Source organism: Meriones unguiculatus, chromosome X, assembly GCF_030254825.1.
Source record: "Meriones unguiculatus strain TT.TT164.6M chromosome X, Bangor_MerUng_6.1, whole genome shotgun sequence".
NCBI classification, from domain to species: domain Eukaryota; kingdom Metazoa; phylum Chordata; class Mammalia; order Rodentia; family Muridae; genus Meriones; species Meriones unguiculatus.
In genome coordinates, this window is record NC_083369.1 from 78,823,421 (window position 1) to 78,831,850 (window position 8,430).

General features: G+C 41.2%; 1 pseudogene; it reads right to left on the reverse strand.

Annotated features, from left to right (window-relative positions):
• Nucleotides 1-2,663: 2,663 nt before the first annotated feature.
• LOC110542865 (forkhead box protein M1-like) lies at nt 2,664-4,904 on the reverse strand (annotated as a pseudogene).
• Between the last annotated feature and the right edge of the window lie 3,526 nt (nt 4,905-8,430).

An 8,430-nucleotide genomic window follows, 5' to 3' on the forward strand; every position in this document is an offset into this window, starting at 1 on the left:
ACCCCTGTGAGCTCAAATGTGTGCCAGGCCTGTTGTGTCTAGAAGGTCTTGTTTTCTTGAGGTACTCTGTCCCAACTTCTTACAATCTTTCTGCCTTCTCTTCTGCAGAGTTTCTTGAGCTCTGATGGGAGGAAGTCAATAGAGACATCCCTTTTACAGATGAGGGTTACAAAGTCTCTCACCATCTGCATGTTTTCTAGTTGTGGATCTCAAAATCTGCAAAGAAAAGCTTTTCTGATGATGCCTGAACAAGACATGTATATGCTTCCCTGAATGGTGTGGCCATTAGGTTTTCAGGGAAAGCTTGTGGGAGTTGGTGGCTGAGACAAAGGGATTGAAGGATAAGGAAGAATGTAGGATAAGAATCTGTGTCATTATAAAAAATTCTGTCACTTAAATATGCTTAAATATTTCTTGATTCAGTTATATACGTTCTTTAATAAATATGAATAAGAACTGTGTGGTAATAATGGAGTGGCTGAGCTCTGAAAAATGCAAGATGCTGAAGAGATGATAAAGTTTTGCATGTTTAAACTGACCATTATCCTGTACATGACAGTCTTTCTGATTTTGTCCTGAGGAGATGTGCTAATATGTGTGTATAGTAGAGTGACATGTCTCATAAGGAGGTAAATGGTTCACAACCATGGAGACCTCTAGATCTCCACGATGTTTTCACTTCAGCTTTGGAATGACAGCAGGCATGTTTTAATAGCAATTTGTGTAGGTGAGAAAGGAATCAGAATTCTCTTTTCTCAGAAATCAAACCCTTTTAGGCTTGTAAGCACCACTGACTTGAATGTCAGTGCTAAGAACTTTTGATATTTGCCTAGATCCTGGTTCTGAACAGGAAGTATCTTTTTTAATTTAAAACCTTTAGAGGATGGTCATTTCAGTCTTTGCTTGTCATTTTGACATCACAGGCCTACGTCTTGAATCTAACAGTTTTATAACTTGCAGAAGTACTGCAGGTGTAGGTTTTCTTCCTACTCCTGCCAATTGGGAAATTCTATCAAACATGCAGCATAGCTTTCTATCTATTGTTTAGATATTGTTTTAAGATTATTTCCTTTTTTTGCATTGTTGGAAAATGATTGCAATGAATGTTTCTGCTTAAATGTTTCATTTGAAATGCAAGTGGGGGAGAGAAGAAGGAATGATTTATGAAAATATCAGTAGTATCTGTGAAATTTATATTCATTAATGTTCTTCTTAAAGTATAAGATGATCTCCATCATTGTGAATATTTTCATCATCTCTTAGTCTTTTAGACCTAGCAGTATTTTTTCTTTTTTCTTGATTTATTATTTATTAGAGTTTATTCACTTTGTATCCTGGCTGTATCCTCATCTGTTCCCTGTCCTACCCTCCCTCTCTCTTCTCCTCCTGTGTCTCTCCACTAACAGTATTTAAATTATTGTTCCATGTGGAAAGTATTTCACTTCACCAACACTGTTTGTTACCTTTTCTACTCCAAGTAGGGATTTTGTTTTCTCTCTGACTTAATTCCTTCTTTTTTGGGGGAATTCTTTATCTTTGTGTTAAGCAAAATTGTTTGGTTTAAAGTGTACTGCCAACTTCTCCAATTTATCTTGGAACTATAAAGTTACTCACTGCTCTTACAGATATCAAAACCTGATTACCTGAGTGTAATGCTAAGATATGCAAATGCATAAGGGGACGGGGAATAGCATATACCTATCCTAATTAACCCCTGTGTTCCCATGCTTAAACTCAATAAAATAGCCATGCTTTCCAAGTGATTTTTCTTCCTCTTTTTTTTTTTGGATGCTCAAGACCAGCAGTGCCTTCTGTGTTTTATTCGTAGGTAATTAAAGTAGTGTTAGTGTGCTAGCTTGTACAGTGGGGGTTTACGGTGGCTCTTTGCATAGCTCAGGTGCAGGCTAAGGAAGACAGAGGTCACTTCCTCCTCAGGTCTCAGCCTGACTTCTCAATGGTATGATTAGTAACACTATCAAAGGAACACATAACAGGACTCATGTGGGTACCTACACTTTGTTTCAGGTGCACCCATCCCCCTACACCCAAATCCAATAGGCTTTTACACCAGGATTTCCTCTTGCAGGACCACTGGTTTGGAAACACGTGGAGCTGTGAGGAAAGTGCAGTAAGCTGAATCCTGGCAAGCCACCCTGTATGCCTAGAAGCCTACAGCAGAACCCTCAAGTATGGAAAAAATTGCACTGCAGGTTCTTCCCGCAAAGGCCTTAAGCAGAAGCTAAATGCAAGCCTTTGTGATCCTACCCACCCCTGGCAGTCTCTGGATAATGATCTAAGGAAATAAGCTTACGTTTATAATTAGAGGACCATTTGGGGAACTTACACCATTTATAAGGTCATTCTGCCTTGAGCAGTGGATAACTAATGGACACTTCCTGATCATCACTGCTTTTGTCAAACCCACCATTGAGTTGCCAGCAGAAAGAAGAGGACTCAGACTCTCTGGGAAACCCTATTGTTTGCATAGGTCCCAGCAGTGACTTAGATGTGACTATCTTCTTGGCAGAATTATGTCAAGGTGTACAGCTCTGCCCTTGCCTGATAGCTTCCCTCAGACAGCTTAGGGTCCACTGAGCCTTGCACTATCCAACCACACACTGCCAGGATAGTAGGCATTGGGCAACAAGGGCAAGGGTTTTCCTCTACCACAACTCAGGCATAAACTGAGACCAGTTGATGTTGTCAAGACCCAGAGGGTTGTCCTCCAGGCCAGGGAAACTAATGTCTAGAAGGATCTTGCTGAGGCTGTAGTTCATTGTGTCCAGGACCAGGCTCTCTGTGAGTGAACAGTTGGCTGAGAGGTTGGGAACCTGTGACTCTGGGGACCTTGGTTTGGAGGCCTCCAGATATGGGGGAGAGAGCTGCTGAATGGGTCAGAGACAAGGAGGGTCCTTCTAAAGAGTTCTGTATTGAGGAGCTCTTGGGGTGAGTCAGAGGGGAACACTTTTCGGAGGTGTGATATTTTGCTCCGTTAGTCACTGAGAATCAGGCAGGGGACCAAAGGTGCCCTGGGGGGGTTAGTACTGGGTTGAAATCTAACCCCACAACCTTGTCTGGGGGTGTGATCCTCCAGGACTCAGGGTCTCTGGAGAGCACACACTTGCTAAGAGTGGAGGAGAGGGTCAAGATCTCCTTGATGGGGGTCTTGAAAGGTCCTTCTTCCTCCAGAGAACAGATGAGCTGGGGCACAGGCTCAGAAGACTGCCAGGAATAGGGGTTCCATGGCTGGTCATAATGCGCTGGAGTCACCTAAGAAGAGCAGTTCAGCCTCATCAAGACAAAGTAGAGAGAGGTGCTGTTTCTTCCAAGACCAGATCATCTCTCTCTTCTCTCTCTGCTTAGTCACCAGCATTTCTGAAACATACCTGGTTGGGGACTTGAGCCCACAGTAGAACTTTTTGGGCTTTAGGGTAGGAGAGCAAGAGGAGTCTTCTCCTTCAGGGATGCACATGGAGAGAGCCACTTTTCCAAGGGTGGGTTCTCCACTTTGAGAGGTCTCTCCTCCTCAGGCTGGATTTCTTCCTCCTTAATAGACTGAATTGAAAGCAGAAGCAACAGCCCTTCTCCGAGCAGGGGTTTCTCCTTCACTAGTTCTGCAGCAGGAAATGGGGCTATCCTTTCTCTGGCTAGCAGCACCTTTGGCGCAATGTGGACTTGCTTGCTATGATGGGTGAGTTCTGAGCTCATAAGTGAAGCCACCAGAAGCAATGGCACCTTCAAAGAGGGCTGTAACCCCAGGGAGTGATTCACTGGCAACTGGATGGGCACCAGGTATTATTTAACCCTAGGGAGCATTGGCTTCATCTTTTGATCGTCACCCATCTGGAGTGCAGTTTTGATGGTAACATTTCTCCAGACCGCAGGATTGGGTCGTTTCTGCTGTGATTCCAAGTCTTTGGGCGATTGTAGAGACCCTGGTTCCAGTGGCTGGTGGAGGCCTTAAACACCTAATCCAATGTCAAGTAGTGATTGGCACTTGGGTGAATGGTCCAGAAAGAGACCTGGCTATTCGCAGATGTTTCCCAAACAAACATGTTGTGGAGAGAAAAGTTATGATGAATGGAATTCTTCCATCCTGGATTGGCCATGTGCTTAAAATAAGGAAAATGTTCCTCAATCCAATGTAGATATATTTCAAGGTCATAAGCTTTTCTCAGTGCTATTGATGGAGAATTGTATTATGGCCATGTAAGAGTAGAGTGGCTTCTCAGACACAGAGTCTTGTCAAGATATGGAAGTTCCTGAGGGCTATTGAACGTGATTCTGCTCCATGTGATAATTCTCCTTCTCTTACATCCCCTGCTTAATGCTTGCAGCCCAGCCTGTCAGAACTCATCTTGCCAAGCTACTGAATATTGGTTTAGCTGCTGTCTAGCTTGCAGCCTGCTGCTTCACCGCCAGCACACCTTTCCTGTCTTTGTTTTGAAAGGGCTCCGACACACCCTTAGCTCCTGGTTTTGGTCCCAGCATCTCAGTGATCAGTTCTGTCCTCTTGGAATCATTGCTGGTTTGTACTTGAGGCTGAGGACCAGGAGGGTGCAATGAGGTTCCCCCAGAGCTAATGAACTTGTTTGGTCTGTTGTTGCCATTTTCTTCCTTTTGCAAATTAGTGCTGCGATGATGCTCTTGATGTCAGCATTGTTGGGGATGGTTATCACTTGTATGTTGGGTGTGATGGAGTGGTTAACCATCTTGATTCCAGCTGGAAACTTTCAAAAGCTGGACTCAGCAACCTCCTGGGAGACCTGAGCTTGAGCAGGCTTCTGCTGGGCAGAAGATCTCTTTGCTTCTTTCTCTGATGCTTCACCTAGGGCATTTTGAGTAGGAAGAGCCAGCCTCCGTCTTTTAAGAATCAGTGGCCACAAGGGGTTGATTCTCATCATGAAGCAGTGCTTTCACTCTCTATTATGAATCATATGCATTGACCCTCATGTGCTGCAGCTGCTCCAAGTGGGGAACAACCAGGCTTGGGCGGCAGGTCTCTCCAAATGCTTTTTCATACTAATTTTGATTAATATTTTAATTACACAAAAGAGTGAGCTTCTTTACGACATTTTCACACATTTATATGAAGTACTTAAATGGTGTCCATCTCTTCTATTAGTGACATTTATACAATTTTTCTTATATTGATGTGATTAATTTCTATAGACAGCAAGCTGATAAGTATGTTCCTCTGGTGGAAAGAAACTGATTCATGTCACTTCAAGAATAAAAACCTGAAACCCTAATATCTACAGAGTTTTTATAGAGCTTGTCCTCATGTTGTCATTCTTTTCTTCCCTTTAAATCAAGGGATTCGCTCTCTCCTGGCCCTTCTTGGAAATTATTCATACATTAAATAGGCAGATGGTGAGTTGAGCTTTCAGAGACCAAATGGGCTAACACATACCTCAGCAGTATTGTTCTAATTTGGTAGTACAGATGCCTGTTTGTGAACTGGTATGCAGCAAAATCTCATTACTTCCATCAAATCTTATTTTTTTTTGAGCCAGGGTTTCTCTGTGTAGCCTTGGCTATCCTGGCCTGACTTTGTAGACTAAGCTGGCCTCAAACTCAGAGAGATCTGCCTGCCTCTGTATCTCCAAGTTCTGGGATTACAGCTGAGCATCATCATGCCCAGGTCAAATCTTAATTTTTAACACTGCTCTCTATATTTTTATTGCTATTCTTACAGAACTTTCTTTCTTTCTTCAGTTCCTGGGCTTTTTAAAGCTCTCCTTTAATTGCATTTGTTTATCTTCACTCATAAAACCAAACCATACAATAAGAGTTTGGTTATTATAACCCATTTTGGTAATTTTCACTATAAACATGTATTTAACCACCTTTTTCCTACTAATGTTTATATATATAATACATGATGCTTAACCTGGAACATTTTGAGTAGGGACAGCCTACTCAAAAAGCATATATAACAGAATTGACAAAACAACCCCTCACAACAATCAATCCTCTGGAGGTATCTCCATCCCTGATCTCAAGCACTACTACAGAGCAATAGTAATAAAAAGCACATGGCACAGGCATAGAAACAGAATTGTGAATCAATGGAATCAAATTGAAGACCCAGAAATAAACCCACATACCTATGGATATTTGATTTTTGACAAAGAAGCCAAAACTATTCAATGGAAAAAAGACAGCATCTTCAATAAATAGTGCTGTTCTAACTGGATGTCTACATGTAGAAAAATGCAAATAGATCTTTATCACCTTTCACAAAACTAAAGTCCAAGTGGATCAAAGAGCTCAACATAAAACCAGACACACTAAATCAGTTAGAAGAAAAAGTGGGAAAGAGCCTAGAACTCATTGGCACAGGTGACAACTTCTTGAACAGAACACCTACAGCACAGGCTCTAAGATCAACAATCAATAAATGGGACCTCATGAAACTGAAAAGCTTCTGTAAAGCAAAGGACACTGTCGACAGAACAAAACAACAGCCTATGGACTGGGAAAGGTTCCTCACCAACCCTATATCTGAAAGAGGGCTAATATCCAGAATATGTAATGAACTGAAGAAGTTAAAAAGCAACAAATCAAGTAATCCAATTAAAAAATGGAGTACAGAGCTAAACAGAGAACTCTCTGTAGAGGAATATAGAATGGCAGAGAAACACTTAAAGAAATGCTCAACATTTTTAGTCATCAGGGAGATGCAAATCAAAACAACCCTGAAATTTCACCTTATACCCCCTTATACTCATCAGAATGGCTAAGGTAAAAAACTCAAGTGACAATAGATGCAGGAAAGTATGTACTAGGAACCCTCCTCCACTGCTGGTGGGAATGTAAACTTGAACAACCACTTTGGAAATTAATCTGGCGCTTTCTCAGATAATTAGAAATAGCACATCCTCAAGATCCAGCTATACCACTCCTAGGTATGTTTACAAAATATGCTCAAGTAATAAGGACATTTGTTCAACCATGTTAGTAGCAGCTTTATTTGCAATAGCCAGAACCTGGAAACAACCCAGATGTCCCTCTGTTAAGGCATGGATACAGCACTTGTGGTACTTTTACACTATGGAACACTGCTCAGCAATTAAAAACAAGGAAATCATGAAATTTGCAGAAAAATGGTGGGGACTAGAAAAGATCATCCTGAGTGAGGTATCCCAGAAGCAGAAACACACATAGTGTATATACTCACTTATAAGTGGATACTAGATATATAATATTGGATAAACCTATAAAAATATGTACACCTAAATAAGGTGAGCTAGAAGGAGGAACCTGGGTAATATCATCAATCCTCCCTCAGAAAGGCAAATGGATGGACATTGGAAGAATGACAAAACAGGAAACAAGACAAGAGCCTACCACAGAGGGCCTCTGAAACACTCTATCTAGCATTGTAACAAAGCAGATACTGAGACTCCTAAACAAACTTTGGTAAGAGTGCAGGGACTCTTAGGAAAGGATAGGCATATCTTAAGACCTGGTGAGGACAGCAGCTCCACAAGAATAATGACAGATCCAACATCTCTGGGCACAGGGGTCTTTTCTGAGACTGATACTCCAAACAAGGATCATTCATGGATATAAACTAGAACCCCTGCTCAGATGTAGCCCACAGCAACTCAGTATCAAAGTGAGTGCTCTAGTAAGGGGAACATATACTGTCTCTGACATGAACTCAGTGACTGGCTCTTTGACCACCTCCCCTTGAGGAGGGAGCATCCTTGCCAGGCCACAGAGGAGGACAATGCAACCAGTTCTGATGAGACAGGATAAGCTAGGGTCAGATGGAAGGAAAGGAGGACTTCCCCTATCTGTGGACTTGAGAGGGGCATATGAGGAGATGATAGAGGGAGGGGAAGATAGGAAGGGGAAGACGGCAAGGACTAGAGCTTGGAGATATAGTGAATAAACTGTAATATAAAAATAAATTTAATTAAAAATTTATGTATAATACATATAATAATACATACATATATAATTTTCCTCTTATGTGTTTTTCTGAAGTCAGATAAGTTTTAGAAGGAGAATTTATAGAAGTGGTCCTCCCTATTAGTGGACTTGGAATGGGGCAGGGAGAAGATGAGGGAAGAAGGGTGGGATTGGGAGGGAAGAAAGAAGGGGGCTACTGCTAGGATACAAAGTAAATAACCTATGATTAATTTAAAAAATAAATAAATTTTTAAAAAGATGTTGATCCAAAGAATACACAAAATACCAGGGTGAGGCTCTCATTTATTCCAAAGTACTCAAATATAAGAAACAAGAAAACTTCTGTTAAATAATTATAGCCATAGGTAGTAATTTAATGTGTATCTTCTTTAAATCTTTCTGACTTGCTTAGATGAGGTAATATAAATTATTCTATGTGTAGATATTTTCAGTCTCCATTTTTCTACTTTGTCTTATCCTGCTAACATGTTTAAATAGCTTTGATTT